The sequence below is a fragment of the Danio rerio genome, chromosome 16 (genome assembly GCF_049306965.1).
Source record: "Danio rerio strain Tuebingen ecotype United States chromosome 16, GRCz12tu, whole genome shotgun sequence".
In the NCBI taxonomy this organism is placed as follows: Eukaryota; Metazoa; Chordata; class Actinopteri; order Cypriniformes; family Danionidae; genus Danio; species Danio rerio.
This window is the reverse complement of record NC_133191.1, coordinates 23,457,622-23,476,939: the sequence shown is the minus strand read 5'-3', so window position 1 is coordinate 23,476,939 and position 19,318 is coordinate 23,457,622. Positions and strand designations below refer to the sequence as shown.

The window sequence follows — 19,318 nt, the reverse complement described above, 5'->3', positions numbered from 1 at the left end:
ATCTGTGTTGGTGTTTTCCCTCTATCCCACCACAACATACATATTAAATATGCACAATACACACATATATAATCCCAAATACAAAAAGGTTGGGACAGTATGGAGAACACAAATGAAAAAGGAAAGTAATGATTTTCAAATTTCTCTTGAGTTGCAGACAATATGAACACAAATTATTTAATGTTTTGTCTGGTCAACTTAATTAATTTGTTAATATATTCTTTTCTGTCATTGAGACCTGCAACACATTTTAAAAAGTTTGAAATGCAGCAATTTAGGTTTAGTAATCAGGTAAACTGGTTAAATTATGTGATTTTAAACCAGTGATGTCAAAGGGTGAAATCCAGGAAAGCTCTAGTCCTTTAGGAGCAAAGATGGGCCAAAGATCTCCAGTTTGCCAACAAATATGTGACAAAATTATAGAAAAGTTTAAAAACAATGTTCCTTAAAAAAAGACAGGATGACATTTTTGAATCTTTCACTTTTAACAGTGGATAACATAATTAAAAGATCCAAGGAGTCTGGAGAAATTTTAGAGCATAAAGGACAAGGACAGAAGCCTGAGCTGAACTATCGTGATCTCTGATACCTCATGCTGCACTGCATCAAGAATCGTCATTCATCTAAGCGATATCACCACATGGGCTCAGGAATACTTTTGCAAACCTTTGTCAAGTACCATAATACATAGTTACAACCACAAATGCCAGTTAAACCTGTGTACTGTGCCAAAAAGAAGCCCTATGTTAACAGTGTCCAAAAGTGCTGTCGACGTGATCTCTGGACCAAAGAAGAAAAGGATCACCCAGACTATTACCAGTAAAAAGTTTGAAAGCCAGTCATGATATGGGGTGGTGTCAGTGCCTTCGGCAAAGGTAACTTGCATGATGGCCCCATTAATGCTGAAAACTACATAAAGGTTTTTGAGCACAATACGCTGCCTTTTTTTCATTCGCGTGTATCGCACCGCAGGATGTCTATTTGCGCGTTTGCATTGACTTAACATGTAAATCACTCACGCTTGACGCGCGTTCCGCATCTGGTGTGAACGCAGCATTAAGCCCTCATATATGGTCCGACACCAAATAAGACACAGTCACTTACAAGACATGACTGTACATTTTTTTTAAGGAAAATTGGAGGAACTGAAGAAAAAGACAAAAATGAGGCAAAATGGAGTAGCAGTAGCTTTAATCCGAAAAAATGCACCATCTGTTTCCTGGGTATCATCTGGTTGCACCATCTGGTTACTGCAGCATCCACCAAAAAGCTCAAGCGATGAAAAGCATGCCAGATGAACTTTTGTATGTACTTCATGACGCTGTGAAAATTGTCAACTTCATGAAAGCTCGTCCATTAAATGTACGTGTTTTATTATTTTTATTTTAATCTTGTATACAGAAAATGTGTATTTTTTTCCACAAAAATGTGGAGTTTAATCGGATGCATGGATGCATAACAAGTGTCAAATATTAGAAAGGGGTGCACACAGCAAAGTTTGGGAACCACTGCTTTAAGATAAAATGTCATGCATGCATAAGTATATATGTATCGGTAGATTGTATTTATGTATCGGCAAATGTATTATATATATATATATATATATATATATATATATATATATATATATATATATATATATATATATATATATATATATATATATATATCAAGAGGACAAAAATTATTACTACTACTAATAGTCATTTTTATCCCCTGGACATAATTTTCAGTAATTCTTTCCTTTTATTCCATACCATGGACATCTCTTTTTTTCTCATTGTCAGTAACAACAGTCAATCTATTGTTTTGTTCATTTTAGCAAACATTTTGTATATAGGGGCTTTATAAAGAACTGGGCGGACTTACTGGAAATAAGCAAAATGTGGTTAAAGAAGAAAAAAGAAAAAAAAACTTTATGCTTTCCTGTAGCTTCTTACTCATCTGAACTGTAGTTGATTTACTTTGTTGATGTGTATCAGACAGATTTGCATCAAATGTGTAGAATAAAAGCATTTGTCATGGTATTAATGTCACGCTGGCACACACGAAAAACAAGGATGGTTATCTTTTAAGGGTTTTATTCATGAATCAGTGGTGTGAGCAATCTCATCAACAGTTCGCTAGATAAACATCTGATTTCAATGTCTGTTTAGTGGAACATCAGAAGGTATCGGCTATCACCGCCCTCTCTATCTATATAGACGCGGATATAACTGAGGGCGCGGGTGGTGATGGTAGTGTTGGGGACGCGGCCTTCTCTATTCTGCCGCCATAGACGCGGATATATCTGAGTGTGCGGGTGGTGAGGGTAGTGTTGCGGACGCCGCCCTCTCTATTCTGCCGCCCTAGGCGGCCGCCTGGTCTCCTCTATGGACACACCGGCCCTGGGTGCAGGTGATTAGTATGCAGGTGATTGAACGCTGGATTGATAAAAGGTGGTTGATGAGGGTGAGAACTATGGGTGTCACAATTAATAACTATTGTCATACATAATATTACTCTTTGTAATAAATTGTATTTACTTTGTAATCTGTCTTAAAACACGTTAGACCCCTGTCTATTTGCAAAATCTGCATGAGGGACTCCAGTTACTCCTGAAAAAGCTTGTTTTTAAATTAACAGCTCAGACATTATTTAAACTGTAGTGTGGCTGCTGAGAAGACAAGAGCAGCATAGGGTTCATCTAATTGAGGGTTGTGTTTACAGAGTGTTGCATTAATGTTAACTGTGAGTGAGAAAGTCTTTTAACTAAGAACTGTCCTCACACACCCCATGGTAGACCTGACTGATGACCTACATGCCGACATGTTTTCTTTACATGTAATCGTTAGCAACAAAAAACAGTTTTGTAAGACAGCTGATTTTTTTTTAATGATGTCCACCTTGTAGCTGTTAACCAATTACACAGTATTATGTTTTGAAGAATGACATTGACTCTCAGTTTAATTCTTGGAAATGCAAACTAGATGCAAATTAGTTGCATCTTCGTGGTAATTGTGTGGTTTTAGCACAATCTCAGCTGTTTTAGCAAGCTGTAGCTGTAAATTGCTTTAAAAACACCACTCATCAAACAGACAATCATGTGACAGATCACCTCATGTATTGCTTCAGCTTTCACAGAACAGGAAAGTATGACTTTAAATGGCACTGTACTAGAGCCTTGTCTGACACAGTGACAAGCAACATTCCTGCTCTACTCACAGACGTCAGTGCACTCACTCTGAATTTATGAGGAAGTGGGGCGATCATGCTACTCACTGCACAACCATGATGCCCTTTAAAAAATATTATCATCTCTAATTTGATTGAACACTGTTGCACAACGGATAGAGCAAAATTTACAAAAGTCAACGGTCAGCAAATCAAGGAATAGACAGGTGCGGCTTGGCATTAAACTCCCTTGTGTTATACATTGAATTCCTATGTTTTCATTACAGTAGCTTCATTATAAAATAGTAAAAAATATATAAAATGCTTTGGTTAATATGATTAAAGTGATGTTTTCAAATTATTTTAAAATAAATTAGGAAATTAATCATGGCAACTTAGTAATTCGGTTTGATATATTTACCTTTGGCTCACGGCCTCATGGTCAAGTTTGGTTTTTGACCCTTCATAAAAAAAAAAAAAAATTGGGCACCCATGGTTTAGAGCTTGACAATTACAACTTTCCAGAAGAATATAAAAAAAACATACGCACCCTTAAATAAAGGTTAAAACTATATGCAAATCAATGCAATTAAAAAGTAAATAAAAATGCATGACAGCCCACCATATAAACACAATCAAGCCTTTAAAACAGTAATTGACCCCTTTAAGAAATAATGTTAATCATAGAATGGTATATGATCTAAGGCTGAGGTGAGAACTCAGTGGTGCTTAACTAATCTAGAAAATCAAATTTTTCGGTCCCATAAACAAGTGAATAATCCAATATATACAATGACTTGACTGTCCAATAATAACACTGGTGCAGTGCATTACTCAAATTCAGGAATAATTGTAGGTATTTGTAATTTATGTGCGGTATTCAGCTCTGTATTTAACCAATATGATAACTGAAAAAGTGCTGATTTGTAATCTGTTCACACGGATTTCATTAGCAGATAACTTGCTATAATTCCCATGGGTAACCCTTTTAATCTTGTTTGAAAAGATGTTTAGGTTATGATTCACCTCCACTGGCACGTAGTCAAAGCGGTGTCATTCCTTTTACTTCAATAAAATGTGGTAGCTGCTTTAAACAGTCATGCAAGTGACAGATTACCTCATGCATGACATGATTTTCACAGCACTGAAAGAGGACACCTATTCATTGTACATATCGCTGTCAATCTTACAGTGTCCTGTGTTTTTTTTTGTTTTGTTTTTTGTCGTTGTATTTGCACTGTCTGTATTTTGCACTGTCTGGAGCCAGCACCTAAGCTTTTCACTCATCATAGTACACATGCTACTGATAATGTGACAATAAAAGTGCTTTGATTTGAGTAAATTTTAATAAATCACTTGACCACTGTCTTCAGCCCACACACCAGAAAGAAGAACGCTCTGGTTCCCAAGGAGGGGAACGGAAATGCTATAAGTGGATTTTAATCCATGAAATGGGGATTTCGTTTCAGAAAGCCAATTGTCTGAAAGAGTATATAACGGGCTAATGAAAAGCCAAATGAGTTGTCAGCGTAAGCTTGCGCACGTGTGCTTTATTGCCAATTAGCTCCGCATATAAGCACAGGGAAAGCAAGGAAACGCCATCCTTTTAAGCTGAAGAGACTGACACTTACAGCTAAGGAACAATTATTATGGTGATGCTATATAGGGTTACTTTGGTAACCAGAGCATTCCCCTTCAGATGGGAAACTTCAAAGCTATAAGTGGATTTTAATCCATGAAATGGGGAAATGTCTGGAAAATGCCATAATGACAGCACCTTACCTTCGCTTCGATGAGAGGATAGCCAGGCATAGCGTGGGCGCTCCTGCATCAAAGACAGGCGAGGCCTTCCAACGTGATCCCTGGCCCTACCTTATCCCACTTCAAAGAAGTTTTACGGATTTAGATATATTTTTGGGAGTCTCAAGCGTCTAGATAATTCTTGGAAAATTCGACAGTACGTTAGGAAAGCATGCAGTCCCGATAGGGAGGACGCTGCAGAGGCCACCTGCTACCCAATGGGGAGATATGATGGCAAAATATATGGACTAGCCCTAAGAAGGGGGAGTACGCATATAATAAGATGGTTAGGAGAGAGGGAAGACACGGGTCCGCCCAAAACGTGGGCTGACCAGCGGGCAGACCTACAACGTAATGAGCCAGCGAGTGACTCCTCCGCTGAGTCAGTGCTGGGGGCCTCGGAGGAATCTGCAGGGCTCCCCTAACGGGGAACTTTACTGACAGATGAAAAAGCGCACGTATCTCCATGTTAGGGAGAATGGTGCAGCAAGCGTGTTTCAATACCTTTACCGAGTTGTTTCCTCAATCACCAAGGGTTACCTAATACCCTTGAGGAAACTGGCTCCACTCGCAGATTTGCAAATGTATTAGGTGTCGCCCAGCCCGCAGCTCTACAGATGTCTGTTAGAGAGGCGCCGCGTGCATGCGCCCAAGAGCATGCGACGCTCTGAGTAGAGTGCGGATGCACTCGCGGGGGACACGGCTCGCCCTGGCTCTGGTAAGCCAGGGAGATGGCATCCACTATCCAGTGGGCCAACCTTTGTTTTGATATGGCACTTCCCTGCTGCCGACCGCCATAACAGACAAAGAGCTGCTCAGATGATCTAAGCTCTGAGTGCGGTCCAGATTAATACGCAAAGCACGAACTGGAAACAGTAAGAAAAGGGCTGGGTCTGCCTCCTCCAAGGGGCAGCGCTTGCAGGCTCACTATCTGGTCTTAAAACGGTGTGGTAGTAACCTTGGGCGGGGTCTCAGAAACGGGAGAGTAAGCCAGCCCAAATTACAGGCACGAGTCACTGACTAAAAAATCCCTCGAGGTCCCCGACCCTCTAAATCGTTATCAACGCGACCAGCAGAGCTGTCTTCAGGGACAGAAATCTTAAAGATACTGAGTCGATGATCGAAGGGATCTGACGTAGCCTCGTGAGAACGAGGGCGAGATCCTAAGAGGGCATTAGAGAGGGGGGCGGGGTGGATTAATTCGCCTAGCGCCTCTGAAGCCTCCTTTCCACTGCACACGACAAACAACAAGTGACAGACCGGAAGTCATTCATTTCCAATGGAGAGCAGTCCGGGAGCTGCGTTGAGTTCTGACCATCTCCGTTTGCGGAAAATTCGGATCCGAATTGAGCTGCAGATCCATCAAAATATTTGAACTCCTGCGACTAGAGGGTATGCAAACTGCCGATATAATGTATTCCTGTGTTGTTCAAGCAGATCTGTGCGCGCGAGATGAGAAATAGGAGTTTATTTGGTTATTTTTTGAATTATGAAAAAACTTTTCTGTTCATAAATGTAAGTAAGAAAGTAAAAAAAATTATATTTTTAATGTTGTCTCCACATTCCCTCCAAAATTTTAGCGGTCTATGTGTTTCTATTATTCATTCATCCATTAAACTATGTAAACACACAGAATAAAGGCTCTAGCTTTTGCCCTCCTTTATTTCGGACACCGTTAGAATCAGCTTTTTCCCGTGGTGCACGACAACACTGAATTCGCAGACGGTGTCACCGAACAGGCAAGCTTGGGATATGGGGGAGTCAAGAAGGCGGACTTTGGTTTATACTCGACGTGTCCGCTTGAGTGCATGCGGCGAATGTGTCATCATCGCGGAGTTTGCGGAGGTTCGCTTTGGGTGCATAGGGCATGATTTCGGCTGGCGTTGCGTTTTTTGAGACTCAAGCAAACAGTGCGCGCGGCGCCGCAACTGATTTGAGTTGAATATGAACCACTTTGAAGAGATTTTATCTGAAACAGTACGACTTTAACTTTACGTAACAGTAAAGTAGCAACTTTATACGCACTGCTCTGGAGGACCGGACCCAAAGAACGCCAGGCAAGGGAGAAACCCAGCTCGATCGTCTGCCGATGCGTGTACACATTCTGGACTGGGAGCATGCTTTCGTTCGCTCGAAATAGCTGGTTCACAGCAGGAGGAACCCTCATCGACTCTCTTAGAAGGCTGTAATAGTCTGAAGCGAAAAGGATGGCGTTTCCTTGCTTTCCCTGTGCCTATATGCGGAGCTAATTGTCAATAAGGCACACGTGAGCAAGCTTACGCTGCAAGCTTTTGCATTTCATTGGCCCGTTATATACTCTTTCAGACAATTGGCTTTCTGAAACGAAATCCCTATTTTGTGGAATAAAATCCACTTATAGCATTAAAGTTTCCCATCCGAAGGGGAAAAAAAAGCTTCTGTTTATGCTTTCTTTCCAACAGAAATGGATGAGTACAAGCTACACATTTTTAAATCCCCTTTTTGACCTAAGTCATGAATGAGATTACTTTGTTTTTTCATCTGTTTGATTTGATATGTTTGGTATGATGGATATAAAGGCTGGAATTTCCTGGAAAATGTAATTGTTTCAGGTAAATGTCGTCTAGTGGCACACAACATTAAACCACAAGGCATCAGGACTTAAAAGAGGAGGTTGGGGTTTCATTTAATCTGATTCATTCAGTGCAACAACATATTTCAGGTTTTCTACTGTTAAGTTAGTATTTTTAGTTGGTATTTTTAAACAAGACTTTTATATTTAGGGCTTCAAGCGTAGCACTGAAACAGAATTGCAGTTGTTTGAAAAGTCCAAAGGTCATCATTCTGCCCACTGTACTCTTACAATCTGACATGATGCCAAGGCTCACTCAATCGGCCAGAGAGTGACGCAGCCATGATTTTAGGTGTGAAACTGAGCAGTAGAATGCTAACAGAGATATTCCAAGAGAAATGTTTATTGAAATGAAAATTTTCCTACCATGCTCCGATCATGACTTCTTCTCCATACAAAAATAATAGTAATCCATAGTTCAGAAAATATATTTGTTTTTCTTCTCATTTTGGGCTTGTAGATTTGCAGCTCCCTGTAGTGTTGTCAAGCACTTTTAGTTTAGCACTTAACTAACTCTGGGAGCAGTGCACCAGCCCGGCCCTAGAGAGAGATAAAATCAGTAAAAGGTATTAGATTACAGTGAGAGACGTTTTTAATACTATATATAAATAAAGCAAAGTGTTTTTACAGAGATATAGAGTGAGTGTAGGAAAGTGTCAGCTGAAAATGTACAAACTGGTGCAAGTGTTGATAAAAGTGTCAGAGAGATGAAAGAATGTGTCTTTTACAGATGGTTTGTCAGTGAGAGGCACACTAAGAACTGCATAATATTTTGAGGTTTTCATGTAGTGTGGTTGTCGGCAGAGGAGTGTGGTGGTGAGCAGGGGCAGATTTAGTGATTTTGGAGCCCTAAGCAATTCCAGCCATGGGGCCCAAAAGTTCTAAAAAGGGCCTTAAATTTTTTTATTTTAATTTTACATTTTTTTTATTTCTCCTTTTCTACATTTCATTGAAATTCAAAATAATAATAATAATAACATGTAAAGCACATTGTAAAACTTTTGAAATTATTTGTTTTCTTAAAATGAATTTACAGCTAAACATAATAAATGAACTATTTCATTTTCAAAACTATATCTTTACTGATTTGTCCGCTGGACTGGTCCATGATTGAAGGTGGTAGACACATTTGCGCAGATGTAATATTTACATTAAAATAAAAGAATTTTAGACCCTCGCCAAACAAAATATGATAGGAAACAATGTTATATATAATTTATATGTATCATTTATATTCTAGGTATTTATTTGGGGGCCCTCAGATTTCCTGGGGCCCTAAGCAGCTGCTTACCTTGCTTGTTGGTTTAATCCACCCCTGGTGGTGAGGTGGATCAGATCAAGTAATTCTGAGTTAATTTGGCCATTACTTATTGTTAGGGACAGAATCTGCTGACATTTTTTGCTATTTCTGCAAAGAATTTTGTAAAATTCTGTGGATTTATGCTAAATGATTTTTGGAATATCGTAACTAAAAACTTAATAAATTTTGATAAAATTTATAATAAAAACTTAAAACCTTTTTAAGTTTTATTTAATATTTACAATGCAAATCCATCTAGATCCACTTATTAGGTAAACAAAGCAAGTCTCTCATATAATATATCTGAAGGACATAAAATATTACTTTACCAACTGTATTGTAAATAAATCAAAGGAACACTTTCATTACAGTCAATAATATTACTGAAATTAATTTTAAAACTGAATAATTATAAATTTACAAACATTTACACAAGAAAGTACATAGACTCGATGGGCCAAAAATCTGCAGAAATCTGTGGGTTTCTGCACGCGCAGATTCCGTGTGGGCCTACTTATTGCTCATCTTCAGGCATATTAATAGAATAAGGCTAAGAATTCAGTTCAAGTTTACTAAGTATCCTTGATAGCACCCTATCCTTTCATTCTCACATCAATAACATCACCCGTTCTGCTTACTTCCACCTACGCAACATTAACCGTCTCCGTCCTTCTCTTACCCCTCATGCCACTGCTGTTCTTGTTCATAGCCTTGTCACATCTCGTTTAGATTACTGCAGCTCTCTTCTCTTTGGTCTCACTCATAAATCTCTCCGTAAGCTTCAGTTGGTCCAGAACTCAGCTGCCCGTTTCATCAACAGAACCCCTTCTTCTCATCACATCACCCCTGTCCTGCAGCAGCTTCATTGGTTACCTGTTCATTTTCGAATTGACTTTAAAATCTTGATGTTAACATTCAAAGCCATCCACAATCTCACCCCTCCATATTTGTCTGCCCTCATCCACATTTCTGTTCCTTCTCGCACCCTGCGATCTTCTCCCTCCCTCCACTTGTCTGTTCCCTCTTCTCGTCTTTCACCTATGGTCAACAGAGCATTTAGCCGCTCTGCTCCGTGGCTTTGAAACTCATTACCACCTGCCATCAACATTGACTTCCTCACACTATTCAAATCAAAACTCAAAACCCACTTATTTAAGATGGCTTTTAATACTTAATTAATTTTATTTGCACTATTGCTGTGTATATTTTTTATTTCTCTTGTTGTTTTATTGCTCTTGTAGATTGTACGGTGTCCTTGAGTTGCTAGAAAGGCGCCTTTAAATAAAATGTATTCTTCTTATTATTATTATTAAGTACAGCTTAGCTCTTAACATCATGGCATCTTCGTTAATGTGACATGCATATTAATAAAGTTCAATGATCAATTCGATAAACTTCTTACCATTTGGTGTTTCAAATGTTTTAAAATGAAAACATTTCTTTCTGACTTTTTAACATTTTATTAGTTGCATCATAAATAAATAAAACTTAAATAAACTTAAATAAATATATCTTTGAAGCTATATGTGACACTAGGCAAAGGGGGATGTTTGTAGCAGAATGTAAAATTAGTTGTTTTTTTGCACAATAAATTTTTATGTACATTGTTCATTTATTTATTTAATAACTTTCAGATGAAAAATATTGAACTCAAAACACGTGAAAGATGTTCAGAAACAACAGATATAGCAATTTTCATTCCTTCATATCATATTGAAATTTTTGACACAAACAGCCTCTAAGACTCAGATGATAGTTATCCAACGTAATTTGAGATTTTTATCACTGTTAAAAAAAAAGCAGGCATTTATGCAATGCCACTTTTTTCTTTCTTTCTTTCTTTTTTGTTGTTGTTGTCCAAACGTGCTCCATGGAAAATTTGTCCTTGAAGAATTTTCATTCAATCATAACACAACCAAACCAGCTCATCTGGATGTCTGGTACTGGGTCTTTCAGACACTTCCAGGAAAATGTGCCTGCTTGGGTGGAGCTCAGGACTGGGAAAGTATGCACGTACAGTACTCTAAGGGGTATTTTCCAATGAACAAAAATAGAAAGTGATCACCTGATCAAAGTAAGTGTGTGGTGGAAGTTTACATTAATCTTTTATAGTGACAAATTGATCGATAGTTACCCAACCATTTCAGAATGTGTAATGTTGACATCCTTAGTCTTAGGTCACTGGTTGATAAATATGTAACTTGAACAGTTAAGGTTAGCTCAGCTCAGGGCAGGTACAGCTAAGATGTTTGTTGAGGACACAAAGCTGCCACTGAAACCTAAAAAGACAGGTGAGGCACTTAGTCTTGTTGTCCTAAGGTATGTGTTCAATTGTTAGTCTACGAGAGCACATAAGTATGCCATGTGTGACAAGGGTGCTTCAGTGAAGAGCAAGCCCTTGACAATAACAGCCTTATTCAGGATGTGTAAACTTAGTGCGAGCCAAAAGGCCATTACAACAGCCCACTCAGCATTTCACATGGACTGGGAAATCCCCTTTCATCTTTCTAACTGAGCTCATCTTGTATTATCCAACAGGAATGTGGGACTGAAAGCAAATTTATTTATAAAGCTATATAAACTATTTTACTATAAACTATTTATACAGCAATAAAAAAAACCCAACAACAGCCGTTGGTAAAAGTCGAAGACTAAATAAATCTCATAAGCTTTATTAACTGATTTGTTTCTAAACTTCCTCTTAGAAACCCTACAGAAGTTGGAGTGGTGTGTAGACGCACCTTATTAGCTTTATAGGCATCTTGTCAACAACCACAGTCTTTGTGCATTGTCTTTTCTTATCTTTTAAGTTTGTCGAAACCCATACAAAACAGCGATAGGGTGTGTAAAAGTTAAAGTTAACTTTAAACAAGATTTTTGAGGAAGAAAACATTTAGCATTAGCTGCTACTTTTGTCTGGTAAGCCCTAATGCCAGTCAGACAAATATTTAACAGGGTCGTCCACTACAATATCATATTTTAAACTTCAGTTGATGTGTAATGTAGCTGTGTGAAAATAAACAAAATCTCTGAATGTAATGTGCTCAAAGTTCAATGTAAAGGGAGACATTGACTTTAACAGCGTTAGCTTAGCAAAGTCTACAGTGAATAAAGTTTGGAGACTACAAAAAAATACATTCGGGTTAACGAAGTCATAAATCCTTTAGGTTATGCGTATACACCCTGCGCAGTAAAGGAGTGTGGCAAGAGGTTCTGTAACGTTATGACAGAGAGAGCTAAAATGCCAGCCAAATGCTGCTTTTTTCATAAAGCTTCTTCTGTTTCTATATTTCGGATTCCAAAAGAAAAAAAAACAAAGAGAGAAGTTTTTTGCAATTACTAAAGTGTTATTTTGGTCCAGACAATTATAAAAGAGATATAGCTCTAGCATTTGACAAAGAACAGCTTCCAAAATCTCTCCCAATTCAGTGCTGGATTCAGCTAAAAACTTCAAAAAAATATGTTTAATTATCTGTTGTCTTAGACTTGACACATGGCAGAGAATTAGGTTTACAGTCTTACCTCTCTGACTCATCATCCCTCCTTTTTACTCCATACAAAAATCTATCAGGAGACATGCTTAGTAAGATCACCATCATAATATTTAAATTTAAGTTTTGTCGACTTGCAAAACTCACTGTGTGCCGTCACTTCCACATAAAAGACTGTTATGCTGGCTTCACAACGCCTGAGCGACGCAGAAACAAAAACAAATTTTTTCTGCATGTACATTACTGTAACAACCGGGACTCACACCGGGTCCAGAAGAAGTGGTGTGTGAGGCATGAGGGTATGGTTTTCTGTGCACATGGAGAGATGCGTCAGTTTGCTTTTTGTTGCAGAAAAAAGTGGGGGAGAACGGTTGAGCAGGGGTATTTGTAAAATGACGTGCTGGATCAGATTTCAGAGGTGCCGGATCCGGCATGTTCCGGCAGAAATTGAGCCCTGCTTACACTTATAACCCAAATATACAGTTGAAGTCAGAATTATTAGCAGCCCCCCTGACTTATCACCCTCACTTAATTTCTGTTTAACAGAGAGAAGATTTTTTTAACACATTTCTGAACATAATAGTTTTGATAACTCATTTCTAATAACTGATTTATTTTATCTTTGCCATGATGACAGTAAACAATATTTTACTAGATATTTTTCAAGACACTTCTATACAGCTTAAAGTGACATTTAAAGGTTTCACTGGGTTAATTAGGGTAACTAGGCAGGTTAGGGTAATTAGGCGATTTATTGTATAATTCTGTAGACTATCGAAAAAAAATGGCTCAAAGAGGTTAATCATTTTGACCTTAAAATGGTTTTTAAAAAGTTAAAAACTGCTTTTATTCTAGCCGAAATAAAACAAATAAGACTTTCTTCAGAAGAAAAAATAATATTAGACATACTGTGAAAATTTCCTTGCTCTGTTAAACATCATTTGGGAAATATTTAAAAAAGAGAGAAAAATTCAAAGGGAGGCTAACAATTCTGACTTTAATTGTATATGAAATACACTTGTCAGGTTTTGTTTTATTTTAATTTATTTTATTTTAGTTCAGCTGTGTCCTCTTCATTTTTTGTCTGATTTAGGCTCAAACTGATAAAGCAACACTGACTGACATTATTTACACAACAGGGGCAAAGCGTGTGCTAGTTGAGGCATAACGTTTCCTGGTGACATGAAGCCGATCGATGAACAACAGCACAATATGAAGGCATGTTATATGACCAATCAGAGCCTCTTGAGGGCGGGCCTTCAGAGGAACTAAGAAACCTGACAAAATGTATTTTTCATGTTAGCTGAGTAGCAGTGTATAATTAAAATAAGGTATATGTAAAAATTACATGATTTTTACAAATGAAGCTTGAACACACATTACTTTGACCCATAAACACAGCCAAGCCTTACAAATACACTCTGGACCAACACTTTAAAATACCAATGTAAAATGACACTTCGTTAGCTTGGATTTATAAGGTTCTATCTGCGTTCAGAATGACTTTGTGATATTGAGCTTCAAAGTTTTTTCTTTCCATTGCAAACAGTATGTGTGTAACATTTGTTTTTAAATAAAAAGTCTTAAATTATAAACAACTTCTAAAAAACATCCCATAATGTAAATAACTTGTCATTTATTAAGAATATGTCAATAACTCAATTTTGACTAAATTGTCAGATAGAACCTTATAATTCTAAGGTGACATCTTGACAGCCTTACTATTAAATAGAATTTACTTAATTTTTGTTAAAGCTACAAATGTTATTGTTTCTTGTGCTGGACTGTATGCAAACTAGAAAACTTTAAATCCAGTGGTTCAACTTTGCCATTAATCTAAAAGCTCCTGGCCAACAATTACCCATACTTGAGATATAAAGAGTAAAGATCCTCTTATGTGGTTATTGCTGATGTTAATACTGTAATATCGATGCTGAAATGATATATTGTGCAGCCCTAGCCCATAGCCTTGAAACATAGCATTTTTTATTTTATTTTATTTTTTGCTTATTTACAAATTTAAAAGTGATTGATTTTAAAAATTGAATAGTGCAGTTGCATTGCACTGTAGCACAGATGTCAGCTTAAGCTCTAGACCATTGTTTATTTTTTTTCATAAATTTGTCCTTGGAAACAGAAGTAAAAAAAATCCCCAAGTCCAACTAAGTCATGTGAAGTTTTAAATGTTTCCTGTATCTTATTCTTATATGGATTCCTTTCTTCTTAATATGGACTTTCTTTCAAATTGTTTTAGCAGTCAAGGATGTGTTGAGGAGGGAAGTTATCATAGTTTCATACAGTTAAGACCCATTAAAGAAATGCTGAGCAGAGAATCAAAGCAATATTATTTCCTTAGTTGACAATTATGAGATAACATCATCTTAAAGAAAACCATTACATTTTAAATGGCCTGTTAGTATTTGTATTAGAATTATAAACACAGATAATAAGCCTAGTTAAGTAAACATACATTATAAACGTCAAATGTGTTTTCCATTAGCGCATTTAGCTGTTCATTTCTTGATCTTTGCCTTTGTAAATGACCGTTCTTATTATGAAATATTTCTTATCACACAATTTATTTCTTATATTCATTATATATATCAGATGTTTACATTCACCATCATCATTAACTTTATTTTTCATACTCAAATTCCACACAAAAAACAAACATAACTTACAATAATACAATATGAATAACACAGTAAATCTAAGAATTTACAGCAACATTAAAATATCATTCTGTAAAAACGCCCAACAGACCAAATAAACATCATATATGTTAACTACCCGTCAAAAGTTTGGGGTCAGTTGGATTTTTAAATGTTTTCAAATATGCTCATCCTGCTTTACAAAGCTGCATTTTTTAATAAAAAATACAATACAAATTGTAAAGTGATATTGCACTATAAAATAACTGTTCAAAAGTAGTTTATAAATTAATATAATAATTTAATCCAGTGATTTTAAAAGATGACTTTTCAGCTTAATTATTCCAGTCTTCAGTCACTTGATCCTTCAGAAATCCCTCTATTATTATTATTATTATTATTATTATTATTATTATTATTATTATTATTATTATTATTATTATTAATGTTATTACTATTATTATTATTATTATTTACTGATTTATTTTTAATGATAATAATATTAAAAGCAATAATGACAGGACTAATAATTTCATTTGAAACTACATAAAATAAGTAATAAATCAATATAATTATTTAAGTAATAATCAATATAAGTAATATAATCAATAATAAGGAAGTATTTAACAGTTTAACTTTTTTTTTTACATTTAATAAATGCCGCCTTGATGAGCAGAATAACTGTCTTTGTAAAAAAAAAAAACAAGGGGAAAAAATGATTGCAAACGTTTGACTGGTAGTGTACATTATAGATATCATTAGCTCACCAGTGATTTCACATATTGGAGAAAAATCTAACTGAACTAGAGCCAGGTTCATTAGTGTACACTGAACAGCCTCCAGTTGTGTTAGCCCCAGCAGATTCTAATAGTATCTGGCTGCAGACTTGCACATAGAAGCTGATACATGCAGTCTCAGACACCAACACTGTTGCACATATTGACTGAAATGTATTGTATGTCTTGTACTGTACGTGTATATTATATCATTTTTTTTTTTAATATAGTTAAATTTGTTACAACTTCCTGCCCAGGGACTATGTAAATTAGCTTTTTAGCTTTAACTCTGGCACAACGTGTCATGTTGTACACTGTCCCTGAATGAATGAATTAATGAATGAATGAATGAATGAATGAATTCTCAATAGAGCTAGTGTGTGGCGAAGCTAGCTGTACAGTTTAAAAGCACCCATGCAATCTCATGTTTATCAGTTAAGATTACTTTTTTTACTTGGTTAGGGAATTTTTCAATGCAGGGACTGAACTCCTCTAACACTGTTTCTGATTTCAAATTTTACCTGGCAGAACAAATACTGCACTTCATTTAGATGCTATGTTGTCACTTTCTTCTCACATATTCAGGAAATCATTACATTTATTTTGTCAGCAATGGGATTTAGATTGTGTCTATTTCATGATGAGTAGTTTACCAGTGGAATGTGGTCTAGCATCTTATGTTACAAATGTTTTCTGTTTGTACACTGAATGTGTCATCTATACTAATTTGTTCCCCTTAAAATGATCCCCAGTGGTTGTAAACTTATAGCGCTCATGCAAACATGCCGATTAAAGAGTACCAATCTGCCCAATATAACACAACATGTGTTACAGAAGTTACAAAAACCATCTTCATTTACTGATCACAACCGCAGACTTTTTTATTTATTTATTTTCTTGTTTAATTCAAATAAACAATTGAATAATCTATAAATGTTTCGTACAATACAGTTTGTAAAGTAATATTTTCTCTGTTATTTAATGGATGGATTTTATGAGAGATGTATTGTAACTTTGTTTACCAAATAGGGAATTCTAATTAGATTTGCATCATAAACCTTAAGAAAATATAAGAAATTATTTTAATCTTATTATAGGTTTTTAGCTTATATACTCTCAAAAGAATTCACTTAATTTTCTCTGATTGTTTCAAAATTCTGCCCTGAAATGGAAAAAAAGTCCACACATTCTGTCTGAATCTGTGTGTATGTTTGTTTAAATCACTGTTGACCTCAAATTTACAGTAAGAATATAAGCCTATTTATGTTGTTACATTTATACGCTGTACATACACACCATATATGACTTTAAACAGTTGAAATAGTAAGTTAAAGTCAAACATTTTTACTTTACATATAAAGACAAAAAACAAATCCATTGATAGATTTTAAAAAGCAGGGCCCATCCACTTAAATTGCAACAAAAAAAAAAAACAAAGAAACAAATGAACTGAATTCACATGTCTGATTGGTGTCTGAAACAGAATGAATCCCAGATCCATCCAGAAACCTACATTTGTCTTACTGCTGTCGAGGTTAATGTTTTCATTGTTTCTGTGCCAGCCCCCACTTCACTACATGTCTGCCACAGAGGCTGCTGAGGGTAGTTTTCTTTCTGTGTCTATGTTTCCCAAACATTTCAACATGTGGCCTGCATTTAGCAGCATACCGGAAATATACGGTTTTAACAGACATTTTAATCTCTTCATTTTCCTATTTGTTCCACATTTTAAATGTCTTCTATTTGACCCCCTTTATAAGATATTAGATATGTCTAAGGTGTCTCCAGAATGTGTCTGTAAAGTTTCAGCTCCAAAATCCTCATCAGGTAATTTTTTATACAATGCAGAATATGTCCATTTCAGACTCAGAAGACAGCGTAGCTGTTTTTGTAGCATGTGCCTTTAATGCAAATAAGCTGGTTCCCCCCTCCCACTATTTCCATGTACTTGTTGGCTTTTACTGCCTCGCTTCATAAAAAGCAGTCAGTGACAAAGACAGACACACATGAAGCCAATTCAGAGTTCATTTTATAGTTTATGGATTGAGTTTATGGGCTCTATTTTGACTATCCATGTGCAAAGTGCAAAGCGCAAGGCGCAAAAGCAATGACATGTCAGAATCCACTTTTGCTATTTTAGTGACAGAAAAATCTGCTTTGCGCTGTGGCGCATGGTCTGAAAGGGTTGGGCTTATTTTCTTAATGAGTTATAAGTGTGTTTTGAGAATAAACCAATCAGTCTCATCTCCCATTGTCTTTAAGAGTCAGTTGCGTCACGCCATAGCACATTTGCTATATACATGACAGACTTCGTAAGTGGAAAAACTGAGCATTTCACTAGAAAGAAAACAGTTAAACAGAGCATCTACAGCGCGAGAATGAGAGATGAGCCTCCTCATTATTTACTTTCACTTTCACTCTTGTGGATAGGGAAACTTCTTGTACGCACAAGACATCCATTAGCCTAAAAATAATTAATTTTGTTTGTTAAGCACAAATATTTGTTTCAAAACTATTTCTTAATTCAGTTCTAATTTCCAGAAAACGAATAAATGAACAATAATAACGAAGTGTGGTCAAAAAACTGAGTTATATCCTAATACACCTGCTATGCCCCCTATGGTCTAAAACCTGACAGGTGGGCAAATCTAAGCTTATTAAAAAAAAAATATATATATATAAATATGTATATAATAAATAATACTGCTAAAAATAAAAACACATATATTCTTAATATTTAAATTATTTTTCAAATGTAAATATAATTGCGTATTGCTGTGTATTGTGTGCAATGTGTAAGCGAGGCACACAACTAACACGCTCTGCGCTGGACTTTAGACCAGCTTTGATCTGGTCTATTAAACAGTCTATTATAGTTTCTCAAAATAGCAATGCGCCTCAACGCGGCTTCTTTTTTAGACCAGAACGCCTATGGGTGCACATATAAGCACAAATGCATTTGCTATTTAAACAGTGTGGCCCAAAACGTCAAAACGACACTTGCGCCAAGCTGAAACTAGCAAACAACAATTGCGTCGCGCCTTCTGCCACATTGTGCCAGGTGTATGATAGGGCCCTACGATTCAAATATAGCAAGTAAGTTTATTTGATATATTTGTGGTGGAGTTTATTCAACGATGCATGCTTTTCTGCAACGAGTTACACACAAATGCCATTACAGTTTTTGCACATGTACTTAAAGTGTCCTCGTATGCTTTTGTGGCTGTGGTGTCCAATATATGTCAAAATTATATATGTCCATATATGTAAAACATGTCCCATATATGTCAGAAACATATATGTCCACATATATGTCAGAAACATATATGTCCAGATATAGGTCAGCAACATATATGTCCCATATATGCCAGAAACATGTATCTCCACAGGTCAGAAACATATATGTCCACATATAGGTCAGAAACATATATGTCCACATATAGATCAGAAACATATTTTTCCATATATGTAAAACACATATATGTTCCATATATGTCAGAAACATGTATGTCCACATATACAGTTGAAGTCAGAAT

The 19,318-nt window shown here is 36.3% G+C and overlaps 1 protein-coding gene and 2 long non-coding RNA genes across 3 annotated transcripts in view; all 3 read right to left on the bottom strand.

Moving 5' to 3' along the window:
• Positions 1-19,318, bottom strand: part of LOC137487900 (uncharacterized) — a 1,155,393-nt gene that overhangs the window by 65,812 nt on the left and 1,070,263 nt on the right. The window lies entirely within an intron of this gene.
• LOC141378084 (uncharacterized) overlaps positions 1-19,318 on the bottom strand; it is a 361,025-nt gene that overhangs the window by 135,331 nt on the left and 206,376 nt on the right. The window lies entirely within an intron of this gene.
• LOC108179599 (uncharacterized) overlaps positions 1,715-19,318 on the bottom strand; it is an 81,036-nt gene continuing 63,432 nt past the window's right edge. The window contains exon 3 of the long non-coding RNA NR_170114.1: positions 1,715-8,104. This is a non-coding gene — a long non-coding RNA (uncharacterized lncRNA). The remainder of the gene's footprint in view (positions 8,105-19,318) is intronic.